Source organism: Salvelinus sp. IW2-2015, unplaced genomic scaffold (assembly GCF_002910315.2).
Source record: "Salvelinus sp. IW2-2015 unplaced genomic scaffold, ASM291031v2 Un_scaffold495, whole genome shotgun sequence".
NCBI classification, from domain to species: Eukaryota; Metazoa; Chordata; class Actinopteri; order Salmoniformes; family Salmonidae; genus Salvelinus; species Salvelinus sp. IW2-2015.
The window spans coordinates 696,714-711,459 of NW_019942562.1; the positions used below are offsets into that span (position 1 = coordinate 696,714).

Sequence of the window (14,746 nt, forward strand, 5' to 3'; positions counted from 1 at the left end):
AAGAGCTCTTCTTACCTAGTGTTCACAGTTTGACTGTCCAGTATAAAGAGCTCTTCTTACCTCAGTGTTCCACAGTTTGACAGTCCAGTATAAAGAGCTCTTCTTACCTCAGTGTTCCACAGTTTCCGTCCAGTATAAAGAGCTCTTCTTACCTCAGTGCTCCCAGTTGACAGCCAGTATAAAGAGTCTTCTTACCAGTGTCCACAGTTGACATCCAGTATAAAGAGCTCTTCTTACCTCAGTGTTCCAGTTTGACAGTCCAGTATAAAGAGCTCTCTTACCTCAGTGTTCCCAGTTTGACAGTCAGTATAAAGAGCTCTTCTTACCTCAGTGTTCCACAGTTTGACAGTCAGTATAAAGAGCTCTCTTACCTCAGTGTTCCACAGTTTGACAGTCAGTAATAAAGAGCTCTTCTTACCTCAGTGCTCCACAGTTTGACAGTCCAGTATAAAAGAGCTCTTCTTACCTCAGTGCTCCACAGTTTGACAGTCCAGTATAAAGAGCTCTTCTTACCTCAGTGTTCCACAGTTTGACAGTCCAGTATAAAGAGCTCTTCTTACCTCAGTGTCCACAGTTTGACAGTCCAGTATAAAGAGCTCTTCTTACCTCAGTGCCCACAGTTTGACAGTCCAGTATAAAGAGCTCTTCTTACCCTAGTGCTCCACAGTTGACAGTCCAGTATAAAAGAGCTCTTCTTACCTCAGTGTTCCACAGTTTGACAGTCCAGTATAAAGAGCTCTTCTTACCTCAGTGTTCCACAGTTTGACAGTCCCAGTATAAAGAGCTCTTCTTACCTCAGTGCTCCACAGTTTGACACAGTATAAAGAGCTCTCTTACTCAGTGTTCCACAGTTTGACAGTCCAGTTATAAGAGCTCTTCTACCTCAGTGTTCCACATTTGACAGTCCAGTATAAAGGAGCTCTTCTTACCTCAGTGTTCCACAGTTTACAGTCCAGTTATAAGAGCTCTTCTTACCTCAGTGTCCACAGTTTGACAGTCCAGTATAAAGAGCTCTTCTTACCTCAGTGCTCCACAGTTTGACAGTCCAGTATAAAGAGCTCTTCTTACCTAGTGCTCCACAGTTTGACAGTCCAGTATAAAGAGCTCTTCTTACCTCAGTGTTCCACAGTTTGACAGCCAGTTATAAAGAGCTCTTCTTACCTCAGTGTTCCACAGTTTGACAGCCAGTATAAAGAGCTCTTCTTACCTCAGTGCTCCACAGTTTGACAGTCAGTATAAAGAGCTCTTCTTACCTCAGTGCTCCACAGTTTGACAGTCCAGTATAAAGACTTCTTCTTACCTCAGTGTTCCCAGTTTGACAGTCCAGTATAAAGAAGCTCTTCTTACCTCAGTGTCCACAGTTTGACAGTCCAGTATAAAGAGCTCTTCTTACTCAGTGCTCCACAGTTTGACAGCCAGTATAGAGCTCTTCTTACCTCAGTGTTCCACAGTTTGACAGTCCAGTATAAAAGAGCTCTTCTTACCTCAGTGCTTCCACAGTTTGACAGTCCAGTATAAAGAGCTCTTCTTACCTCAGTGTCCAAGTTTGACAAGTCCAGTATAAAGAGCTCTTCTTACCTCAGTGCTCCACAGTTTGACAGTCCAGTCGAACGACGAGGTACGAAGAGGTGGGAGAAGTCTACAGGGCCAACGGCGTTTGTGACAGCTGAGGCCCGTCACAGGCCCATGGTGTCCCTCGAACATTTCACAGACCCTTGCTACAAAGGAGCAGGAGAGAGAGAGAGAGAGAAGAGCATGTCAGAGAGAAGAGAGGACACATTTTGGGGGGCAGGAGCTTGTAGCTGGTATTATACGCTTATGAGATACACTGTATAAAAACATTAACTTAAAGTGTGTGTGTGTGTGTGTGTGTGTGTGTGTGTGTGTGTGTGTGTGTGTGTGTGTGTTCCTCTAACCTGCCATGTCTAGATGCGGTGTACACGGTTCCTCCTCACCCCACCACATAATTATTGACGTCCAATGGGGAACGCATGCCTGTCAACAGCCACTTTTGACTTGTTGTACACCAGCTCCATGCTCTCCTACAACACACACACACACACACACACACACACACACACACACAGGGTTAAATGGTCAACCTCATGTTCACAAAAAACACAATTATCGTACGGTAGTCTGCACATGGCTGCTATCATCATGTACTTTCAAAAGGTTAATGATTATTTGGTGCTGACCTAGTTAAAATGAGTCTAACATACATCACATAGACTACAGTATTAATGTTATATAGCACATATTGTGGTTTGATACGGGCTTTGGTCATGGAATTAGTTTCCCTGTTTGCTAGGGCTTTTCCTGGAATTAGTTCACCTTTTGGGCTAGGGCTTGTCATGAAATAGTTACACCTTTTGATAGGGCTTTGTCATGGAATTAGTTACACCTTTTGCTAGGGCTTTGTCATGGAATTAGTTACACCTTTTGCTAGGGCTTTGTCATGGAATTAGTTACACCGTTTGATTGGGCTTTGTCATGGAATTAGTTACACCGTTTGATTGAGCTTTGTCATGGAATTAGTTACACCTTTTGCTAGGGCTTTGTCATGGAATTAGTTACACCTTTTGTATGAGTCAGTTATAGCACCATTCTCTTTAATGACAATATGCAATATGTCATACACAGTGTAACTGACAATTAACCTGTAAGTCCATGTCGTTGTTTCTTTGTTTGAATTGTTTACGTCTTCGCTGTGCGTGGGAAATGATAAGACAAGCGGAACTACGTGGCTAATAACTGTTGTAACGGGGATCATTATCGTAGCAACATACCTTTGGAGTGAAGGCAATCCCGCGCTGTGTTAGCTAAGTTTTCATGTCTTTAGGTGTAGTTCGTAAAGGTTGAAGTGTGTATGTTAGGATGGTAACGTTATAATAATTAAGGATGAAGCGTGAATTCATGCCAGTAATAATAAGTGTGACGTTTTTGATTTCCTCCATTCTGTAATAAGCAGCCAATGAGGTATTTTTCCTTTATTTATGTGTTTAATCTGATACTGTTATAGCTCCGGTGTCACGTTCCTGACCTGTTTTCCTTTGTCTTGTATTTATTTTAGTTGGTCAGGGCGTGAGTTGGGTGGGTTTGTCTATGGTTGATTTTCTATGTTGGGATTTTTGTGTTCGGCCTGGTATGATTCTCAATCAGAGGCAGCTGTCAATCGTTGTCCCTGATTGAGAATCATACTTAGGCAGACTGGGTTTCACGTGTGTTTTGTGGGTGTTTGTTTCCGTGTTAGTATTCGTGCCACACGGGACTGTTTTCGGTTGTATTCATTTTGTTATTTTGTTTCATGTTAGTGTTCAGTTTCGATATAATAAATTATCATGAGCACTACCCACTCTGCGTTCTGGTCCGATCCGTCTCGCTTCTCCTCGTCCGAGGAGGAGGAAGATTATGACACCCGCTACATCCGGCTAAACTGTTTATGTATGTAAGCACTTCAGAATTATATCAAGCTAATAAGTCACTCGTAAGACAAGAATGTTTTAAGAGTCTGGTTAACCGTATTTTCATTTACTTTATAGTTCTCACGGAAGGTGATAATTCTGACTAAAACTACAGAATAAAGCCGCCAGTTAAAATCAAGGAACGGTTGTGCTCGTGGTTACTGGAGGGAGCTACATACAGTACCAGTAAAAAGTTTGGACACACCTACTCATTCAAGRGTTTTTCTTTATTTTTACTATTTTCTACATTGAAGTTGGTTGAGAGAATGCCAAGAGTGTGCAAAGCTGTCATAAAGGCAAAGGGTGGCTACTTTGAAAAATCTAAAATCTAGAATCTATTTTGGATTTGGGTTTAAGCACTTTGTTTCATTACTACATGATTCCATATGTGTTATTGTCCTAGTTTTTGATGTCTTCACTATTATTCTACAATGTAGAAAATAGTAAAATGAAAAAATGAATTGAGTAGGTGTGGAGATGGCCCTTATGGTCCGGTTGAAATATTATCGATTATGTTTGTTAAAAACAACCCTGAGGATTGATTATAAAAACATTTGACATGTTTCTACGACCATTACGGATACTTTTTGGAATTTGTCGAACGGAACAAGGTTTTGGTTTTCTGAATCATAACGCGCAAACCCAAATGGCGTTTTTTTGTGATAAAAGTAATATTTATTGAACAAAAGAACATTTGTTTGTAACTGGGAGTCTCGTGAGTGCAAACATCCAAAGATTATCAAAGGTAGCGATTAATTTGATTGCTTTTCTGACTTTCGTGACCAAGCTAACCAAGCTAATATAAGGCTACTGTTGTAGCATTGATTGCTACACTCACAAAAGCTTGGATTTCTTTCGCTGTAAAGTATATTTTCAAAATCTGACACGATAGGTGGATTACAACACGCTAAGCTGTGTTTTGGTATATTCACTTGTGATTGCATGATTATAAATATTTTTAGTAATATTTTTTTAATCTGATACGTTTGGAAATTTTCTTCTTCCTTTCAGGACCGGGAACGAGGCTGTAGTTTTTTCCAACATAACGCCGCAACCCAAATGGCGTTTTTTTTTGTTTTAAAAGTAATATTTTATCGAACAAAAATAACATTTATTGTGTAACTGGGAGTCTCGTGAGTGCAAACATCCGAAGATTATCTAAGGTAAGCGATTAATTTTATTGCTTTTCTGACTTTCGTGACCATGCTAATTTGGGGCTAGCTGTTGTAGCATTGATTGCTACACTCACAAAAGCTTGGATTTCTTTCGCTGTAAAGTATATTTTCAAAATCTGACATGATAGGTGGATTAACAACAAGCTAAACTGTGTTTTGGTATATTTCACTTGTGATTGCATGATTATAAATATTTTGTCATATTTTTGCATTTGGCGCCCTGCAATTCTAGCGGTTGTTTAGGAAAATGATCCCGTAAAAGGGATCCGTAGCGCAGAGAAGTTAAATGGTACAGATTCCTGACTGTGGATCAATTTGAAGAAATGGGCCTTAATTCTACAGATTGCTAACTGWKKRYYAGTCTGAAGAAATGGGACTTAATGCTACAGGTCAGGTAGGACTGACCCTGGAACAGCTCTTACCTGTGGCTGAGAGAGCATGTCAAGACTCCAGGAGCACATCCTGCCGTCTGTGGACACGGTGATCAGGTTGTTGGCATTCTGGGTTCCCACCACGTTTACACAGTATACCGGGTGCTATAGTACAGACAGGAAAAACAGGAAGGACAGACACATGAAGAGAATGTCCATTTGTAAACACACTGGATGCTATCAGAATCATCTTTTATTTGCCAAATACTTTTGCATGTATAGGAATTTGACTTGGTGAAATGGTGCTGCTACGATAAACAGAATACACAGACAACATACTGTATGTAGAAGCAGTTTCAAATCAACATCAGGAATGTACACTATGTACACCGTACGCTAATAACTACAAGCTTCATATAATACTAAGCTACATTATACCACTGAGGTTCCAATTGTTATTTAATTCCGATCTACATACTAGTGTTGTTTCTTAAATAGCTCTACACTTAATACTTATACTACTTTCAATAAGCTGTAGTGTATTTCACATGTATTTTCCTCCACAAACTGTAATATCTTATGAAAGACATTAGCAGATATGAAGTGAATCTGCACATCCATCTACAATATGTCTTCCTATAACCCTGAGACGACACAAAGCTCTTATTGAGTGATGAGATGCCAATGTGCAACAGACCCTTACTCCAACTTGGCACCGTCATCCGGCGCTGTGCAAATACAGCGGGTTGTGTGAAACCATTATGTAATTATTGCCCTCAAATTGATTTTTGTTTGGCGCCCACAAAGGCCCCTTTCAGAAGGCCTAGACATAGTCTCTCATTATTGGGGGCATGTATGGCATCCAGGGGCAGTGTGTGTGTGTACATGTGCCTGCCTCTGTGTGTGTGTGTGCGTGTGCGTGTGAGTGTGAGTGTGTGCGTGATTGTGTGTGCACTTGCGCGCGTGTGTGTGTGTGTGAAGCTACAATGATTCCCCCCTACTCCCACCACCATTAAACTTTATTGCCTGCCTTGGTGGTATTCACAATGTGTTGAGACTCAGAAGGTTTGTTGGGGATGAGGTATATGATAGGACAAAGTATAGGACAGGATATAGTATATAAGATATAGTATATAAGATATAGTATAGGATATACAGTTGAAGTCGGAAGTTTACATACACTTAGTTTGGAGTCATTAAAACTGGTTTTTCAAACACTCCCCAAATTTCTTGTTAACAAACTATAGTTTTGGCAAGTTGGTAAGGACATGTACTTTGTGCATGACAAGTAATTTTTCCAACAATTGTTAACAGACAGATTATTTCACCTATAATTCACTGTATCACAATTCCAGTGGGTCAGAAATTCACATACACTAAGTTGACTGTGCCTTTAAACAGCTTGGAAAATTCCAGAAAATGATGTCATGGCTTTAGAAACTTCTGATAGGCTAATTGACATCATTTGAGCCAATTGGAGGTGTACCTGTGGATGTATTTCAAGGCCTACCTTCAAATGCAGTGCTTCTTTGCTTGACATCATGGGAAAATCAAAAGAAATCAGCCAAGACTGCAGAATAAATAATAATTGTAGACCTCCAAAAGTCTGGTTCATCCTTGGGAGCAATTTCCAAACGCCTGAAGGTACCACGTTCATATTTCCCAAAATAGTACGCAAGTATAAACACTATGGGACAACGCAGCCGTCATACCGCTCAGGAAGGAGACGCGTTCTGTCTCCTAGAGATGAACGTACTTCGGTGCGAAAAGTGAAAATCAATCCCAGAACGACAGCAAAGGACCTTGTGAAGATGCTGGAGGAAACWGGTACAAAAGTATCTATATCCACAGTAAAACGAGTCCTATATCGACATAACCTGAAAGGCCGCTCAGCRAGGAAGAAGCCACTGCTCCAAAACCACCATAAAAAAGACAGACTACGGTTTGCAACTGCACATGGGGATAAAGATCGTACTTTTTGGAGAAATGTCCTCTGGTCTGATGAAACAAAAATAGAACTGTTTGGCCATAATGACCATCGTTATGTTTGGAGGAAAAAGGGGGAAGCTTGCAAGCCGAAGAACACCATCCCAACCGTGAAGCACGGGGGAGGCAGCATCATGTTGTGGGTGTGCTTTGCTGCAGGAGGGACTGGTGCACTTCACAAAATAGATGGCATTATGAGGATGGAAAATGATGTGGATATATGAAGCAACATCTCAAGAGATCAGTCAGGAAGTTAAAGCTTGGTCACAAATGGCTCTTCCAAATGGACAATAACCACAAGCATACTTCCAAAGTTGTGGCAAAATGGCTTAAGGACAACAAAGTCAAGGTATTGGAGTGGCCATCACAAAGCCCTGACCTCAATCCCATATAATATTTGTGAGCAGAACTTAAAAAGCATGTGCGAGCAAGGAGGCCTACAAGCCTGAGTCAGTTACACCAGCTCTGTCAGGAGGAATGGGCCAAAATCACCCAACTTATTGTTGGGAAGCTTGTGGAAGGCTACCCAAAACGTTTGACCTAAGTTAAACAATTTAAAGGCAATGCTACCAAATACTAATTGAGTGTATGTAAACTTCTGACCCACTGAGAATGTGATGAAAGAAATAAAATATGAAATAAATAATTCTTCCCACTATTATTCTGACATTTCACATTCTTAAAATAAAGTGGTGATCCTAACTGACCTAAAAACAGGGAATTTTACTATATTAAATGTCAGGAATTGTGAAAAAACTGAGTTTAAATCTATTTGACTAAGGGTGTATGTAAACTTCCGACTTCAACTGTAGGATATAGTATATAAGATATAGGATTGGATATAAGATACAGGAAATAGAATATAAGATATAGGATATAGTATATAAATATAGGATATAGTATAAGATATAGGATATAAGATATAGAATATAGTATATACGATATAGATATAGTATATAAGATATAGGATAAGTACATAAGATATAGGATATAGTACATAAGATATAGGATAAGATATAAGATATAGGATATAGTATATAAGATATAGGATATAGTACATAAGATATAGGATATAGTACATAAGATATAGGATAAGATATAGGATATAGTATATACGATATAGGTATAGTATATAAGGATATAGGTGATAGTATATAAGATATAGGATATAGTACATAAGATATAGGATAAGATATAAGATATAGGATATAGTATATACGATATAGGATATAGTATATAAGATATAGGGTATAGTATATAAGATATAGGTATAGTATATAAGATATAGGATATAGTACATAAGATATAGGATAAGATATAGGATATAGTATATACGATATAGGATATAGTATATAAGATATAGGATAGTATATAAGATATAGGATATAATACATAAGATAAGGATAAGATATAAGATATAGGATTTAAGATACAGGATATAGGATATACAAGGGCATTATATTCTTCCTCTTATTTGTTTTGAATGCCTTCTGAGGCCACAATTGCAGGGTTGGTTTCAGTGTGCTGCAGCTCCTGGAGAAGTGTATCTGTGTTACTGCTTTAAACTAAAGCAGTCGTATATGTTGAAACTAAACGGTGCATTTCTGTTACAGGGTGTTGGGTGGTGTCTCAGTGTTTCAGTGCACATGGAATCTTAGTGTGCATCCCAAGTGGCACCTATTCCCTATAGGGCTCTGGTCGAAACTATATAGGGAATAGGGTGCCATTGAGGATGCACTGTGGACTTACCGTGTGAGCTGCAGCTGAGAGGAGGGTTCTCTGTGCAGGGTCCTCGGTGGCTGCGGTTTTTCCACAGAACTATCTGGCCAGAGTAGGTTCCCCCCACCACCAGGTTAGGATGGAACCGGGCAAAGCCCACCGACACCACTGAAGACTAGAGGAGAGAGGGAGAGAGAGAAGGTGGGTTAGAAGGAGAGAAAAAGAGGAAGACAGAGGGGAAGTGAGAAAGAGAGATAGAAAGATAGAGAGAGAGAGAGAGAATAAGAAAGATAGAAAGAGAGGAGAGAGAGAGAGATGGGGAAGAGAGAGAAAGAGAAGGGGATAGAGAGAGAGGGTGAAGAGAGAGAGAGGGGGGAGAGAGAGAAAGAAAATGGAGAGATGGGAGAGAGAGAGAAAGGAGAGAGAGAGAGAGAGAGTGAAAGAGGGAGAGAGAGAAAAAGGACAGAGCGAAAGAAAAAGGAGAGCGGGGGGTGAAGAAGAACGAAAGAGGAGAGAGAGCGAAAGAGAGAGAAGAGAGAGAAAGAGGAGAGAGAGAGAGAAAGGTGGGAAGAGAGCACAACAGTTGTTTTGAGTAAGGAGGGAAAGAGCGTGAGAGAAAAGTGGGGTAGCGAGGGAGGGGGGGGTAGGAGAGAGGGAAAGAGAGATGATGAGTTGACTGTACAGGGTCTACTGAGGAGAGGAGGGTGACGTAGGGGTAACAACAGAGACAATGTGGAGGATTGTGGCCCCAGACGTTTTATATTACAGCATCAAACCCTGCAGGAGCCAGCGGAGCGCAAAGTGTAGCCTCCATCATGACAAGCGTGGCCTTGAACCCCGTCTCTTTGACACTGTGTTTATTGAGTTCTGGTTCCTCTTCACTGAGCCTCACATATGGCTTCTTCCACAGTATCAGCATGCAGATTCTATAGTAGCCTATACTCTACATGCGTATCCCCAAATGGCACCCTATTCCTTTATAGTGCCCTGGGCCCTGGTCAATAGTAGTGCACTATTAATGAATAGGGTGCCATTTGGGACGCATCCCTTCTCTCCTATAACCAGTGATTAGTTGATCATGACTAGGGCCCTGTGTTTTACTGACCACAATGTGACCTGGTCAGTTAAAACTCTGGGCTCTAGTCCTAATCATAAAAGAATGGTACAGTGAGTACAGTACTGCTTTTCCAGAGCTGACACTATTTAACAATTCAATATCTACTCTTTCTGTGTTCACCCAAGTTACACTTGAACCAGAACTAAAGCATACACGGTTGGTCCACTGGCAGTACTTTCCCCTGTTTACACACTGAGAAGACCCCATTTGATCTGGTTCAACTGAAATAGGGGTGAAGTGTGGCGGCATTGTTTTCTTTTCTCTTTCGGATCTACTGTTTTATGAGTGAATAAAAGAAAGAGAAGAGAGACTCTCCCTCCCCATCACTCCCTCTCCTCTCTCTCTCTCTCTCTCTCTCTCTCTCTCTCTCCTCTCTCTCACCACACCATGTGCAACTGCCAAGTCCTGTACCCAGAGTTCATTTTAAAGAGAACTGGAAAACAAACCAGAGAAAAAGAAAACACGCTTTTCTTTCTTTTCTCCATTTCTTTCTTTCTCTCCTTCTTTCCCTCTGAAGAAACCCGGCTTCCAGAACGGCTACAGAAGAGCCTCGGATGTGAAGTGGTTTTTCAAACAGAGACTCAAAATAAACTGTGCTTGAGTGGTAAAAATAAAGTATTGTGTTGGCCATCAGAAACCATCCCTGAGAAGTATATTTACCCACAGGGCCGGCTCTAGCCTTTTGGGGGCCCTAAGCGAAATTTGGAAATAGTTTTTAGTGACCTCCTCTTGATGGCGGAGAGAAACATTTACGTTTTGAAGTTTATTTCATGCAATTCTAGTCATTTTGCCATGGGGCAGAAATAAAAAATGTCAGTTTTAAAGCTAATTTCCTGCAATTCTACCCATTTTGCCATGGGGTGGAGAGAATTATATCTGAGTGAGAGTGACTAACAAAATCAATGGGGGCTCCCTGGAGGTCAGGGCCCCTGGGCCAGGTCGGTATTCGGCAATGATTACTCTAAGTTTAGATAACTGGCTAGACTATATTACCAATCTAAAAATTGTTAGCGGACATGGCTAATTGAGTGACTGCTGATGATAAAAATTGCTGATGCACAATCAAATTTGGAACTTGCACCTTGTGTATTCTACTATTCTATCTCTCAACATGAAGTTGAGACCACTTATGTCGCTTATGCCTGGAGCCGGCCCTGTTGACCCTAGGGGAACTGCTGGATTAAGGTTTAACTTCTTATGGCTTGGGGGCAGTATTTCAATGTCTGCATGAGAAGCGTGGATTTGGATAGAAAACACTCTAAAGTTTTCAAAACTGTTAAAATAATGTCTGTGAGTGTAACAGAACTGATATGGCAGGCGAAAACCTGAGGAAAATCCATCCAGGAAGTGGGATTTTTTTGATGTGGGTATTTTCAATTGAATGCCTATAGAGAATCTAATGGGTTAGGACCCAGATTGCAGTTCCCATGGCTTCCAGTAGATGTCAACAGTCTTTAGACATTGTTTCAGGCTTGTTTTCTGAAAAATTATGAAGAATGAGACCTTTCTGTCAGTGGACGGTAGAATCATGCAGAGCTGGTTTGCGCGCGTGACCGAGTGCGCGCCCTTCGTTGTTTTTCCTTTCTATTGAATACGCTATTGTCCGGTTGAAATATTATCAATTATTTAGACAACTGACAACCTGTGGATTAATTATAAACATCGTKTGACATGTTTCCACGAAATTTACCTGTACTATTAGGATGATTCGTCTGCAAGTTTTGACCGCCTTTGAGACAGTGGATTACTGAAAACGCGCCAACAAAACAGAGTTTTTGGGATATAAAGAGGGACTTTATCCAACAAAACAAACATTTATTGTGTAGCTGGGACTCTTGTGACTGCAACCATATGAAGATCTTCAAAGGTAAGTGATTAATTATATCGCTATTTCTGACTTTTGTAATTCCTTTACTTGGTTGTAAAATGTATGTATGCTTTTGTAAGCGGGGCGCTGTCCTCAGACAATCGCATGGTATGCTTTCGCCATAAAGCATTTTTGAAATCTGACAAAGCGGCTGGATTAACCAGAAGTTAATCTTCTAAGCGATGTATAACACTTGTATTTTTTATTCATGTTATTATGACTATTTCTGTATTTTGAATTTGGCGCTATGCAATTTCACCGATGTTGTCGAGGTGGGTCGCTAGCGAATGCCTGCGCCAGAAAGGTTAAACCATTAACACACAATGTTCGATGGTCTGACCAAGAATATTAGATATTTTGATTTGTGTTGAGTTACCAAAGGTTTGAATGGGTAACTGGGTTTTCCTGTAAAAGTAGGTAGTGCTATAGAATGATATAAATATATAGCCTAAATATGAAATACATAAATGACTAGTGTGTATTATAAAGTCAGATACAATAGACTTTCATTTGTTGGGCATTCGCCAAAACCACCAGTAAAAAAACAACAACCAATTGATCAACTTCTTAAGATAGAATTGTATTCTTGTTCACTAGCCTTGTGTACTGTAGGAAAGCCTAGACGCGTGGCACGCAAGGAATAAGAAACGTCCCTTTTTCAGGACCCTGTCTTTCAAAGATAATTCGTAAAAATCCAAATAACTTCACAGATCTTCATTGTAAAATGTTTAAACACTGTTTCCCATGCTTGTTCAATGAACCATAAACCATGAATGAACATGCACCTGTGGAACGGTCGTTAAGACACTAACAGCTTACAGACGGTAGGCAATTAAGGCCACAGTTATGAAAACTTAGGACACTAAAGAGGCCTTTCTAATGACTCTGAAAAACACCAAAAGAAAGATGCCCAGGGTCCCTGCTCATCTGCATGAACGTGCCTTAGGCATGCTGCAAGGAGGCATGAGGACTGCAGATGTGGCCAGGGCAATAAATTGCAATGTCCGTACTGTGAGATGCCAAAGACAGCGCTACAGGGAGACAGGACAGACAGCTTATCGTTCTCGCAGTGGCAGACCACGTGTAACAACACCTGCACAGGATCGGTACATCCGAACATCACACCTGCGGGACAGGGACAGGATGGACTGAGGGCTTCTGGGCCTGTTGTAAGGCAGGTCATCACCAGACATCACCGGCAACAACGTCGCCTATGGGCACAAACCCACAATCGCTGGACCAGACAGGACTGGCAAAAAGTGCTCTTCACTGACGAGTCGCGGTTTTGTCTCACCCGGGGTGATGGTCGGATTCGCGTTTATCGTCGAAGGAATGAGCGTTACATCGAGGCCTGTACTCTGGAGCGGGATCCATTTGGAGGTGGAGGGTTCGTCATGGTTTGGGGCGGTGTGTCACAGCATCATCGGACTGAGCTTGTTTTAATTTTTTTATTTTTTACTAGGGGTGGATCAGCTTAATATTGCGGAAAGAATGTTGCTTCCAATGTAATTGTCTGCATCATTTCCAATCCCCCATATTTTTGGGGTAAATAGTATATCCATAAACGCATGCGTATATATACACATATATACATACACATACCTATATAGACATACATACTTTTTTAAAGAATATACCTTTATTATTATTCCCCGCAAACCCTACCACCGATCCCCCAATTGGAGTAAACTAATAAACACTTCTGCTTTTACCTTCAATTTATACATTTTATACACATTTTACAGACACAGTCTACTTTACAATAGTTCTCTCTTGTTTGTTCTTAGTCCTTCCTCTATTTCTGATGTCCATCCAGTTTGATTTCTATTTGTGTTGTAATGTGCTATCACAAAAGGTCCGAACTATATACATTTTACAGATCCCGTATGCTTTACATTGTTTATTTGTTATTAGTCCACCCTTCAGCTTCCATTCAACCCCTCCCATCTATCTCTCAACATCATCCATTTCGGATTTCTATTGCCATATATTTTTCACTGTGCTGTGATGCTACAAAATAGTGAACTTCCTATTCTCATAGTCTACAGATTGTAAATAAAAAATAAACATTTTTGCTAAAATATTATTATATTATTGATTGAATGACTATGGCTTTTCAATCACCCAGTATTGCTATCTGTAGCGTTAGTTCTAGGCAAATGTTGCAATTCTTTCAGCATTCCTGGACTGTGACCAAAACGAGCTAACATATGAATGACAATAATAAAATAAATGATCTAATGACTCTGCTTCTCACAGCAGAATCTTGCAGAGCTGGTAAGTTGTATCCCCCATATAGTATAACATTCTATTAGTTGCAAGAATTTTGTATAGTAATTTAAATTGAAAAATTAGAAGTTTTGAATGGGCGTGGTGTCAGGAATGGTACATCGAAATCTCTTCCCAACTATTTTATATGCACATTGTCAGTGTTTTGGTCTTAAATGAAATTGGTGAAATGTTTATTTATACTTTTCTTTAACCATTTATGTTCTTTAATACAGGGCGACATAAAGCGTCCTTACTTTTTTCCCTTCTACTTGCTCTTCCATTTTTGTGGTAATGCTGCAATTAATTGGTTGTAATTTTGGGTAGAGAGAACATTTCATATGTCTGTTTAGCTGCATGGTGTGACATAACCTCAGTCCTATTCATGATATAATTCACAAATTATAACCTTTTAACATCTTCGTAATACATTTTTTTAATCAATTACTATATTTGAATTTAAACAAATATTGGTTGTTCTATTTGTTCCTTCCTTTCAGGTGGATTAAACTGAAATTGCAACACACTTTCTATAAGGCTTGTTTAAAAATTAAAGATATGGAGATTATCCTTTGTTCAAACAACCGAAGGGAGCAGTGTAATCTGAATAAAGGGAAAGGGCCCTTCTTAACTAGGATGAGAACATTCGTACAATTGACTAGAGAAGTTTGGATTTAAGATATATTTTGATGACTGATGGCTAGTGAGAGGTCTAATGCTTTAAGTATTTTCAATGTTCGCCTCCGGAATTATATCGTTATATATAAGTAGGCCCTTTA

General features: G+C 40.1%; 1 pseudogene; it reads right to left on the reverse strand.

The window, feature by feature from the left end:
• The window catches only part of LOC112068389 (cytoplasmic dynein 1 intermediate chain 1-like), a 104,800-nt pseudogene that overhangs the window by 33,083 nt on the left and 56,971 nt on the right, over positions 1-14,746 (reverse strand).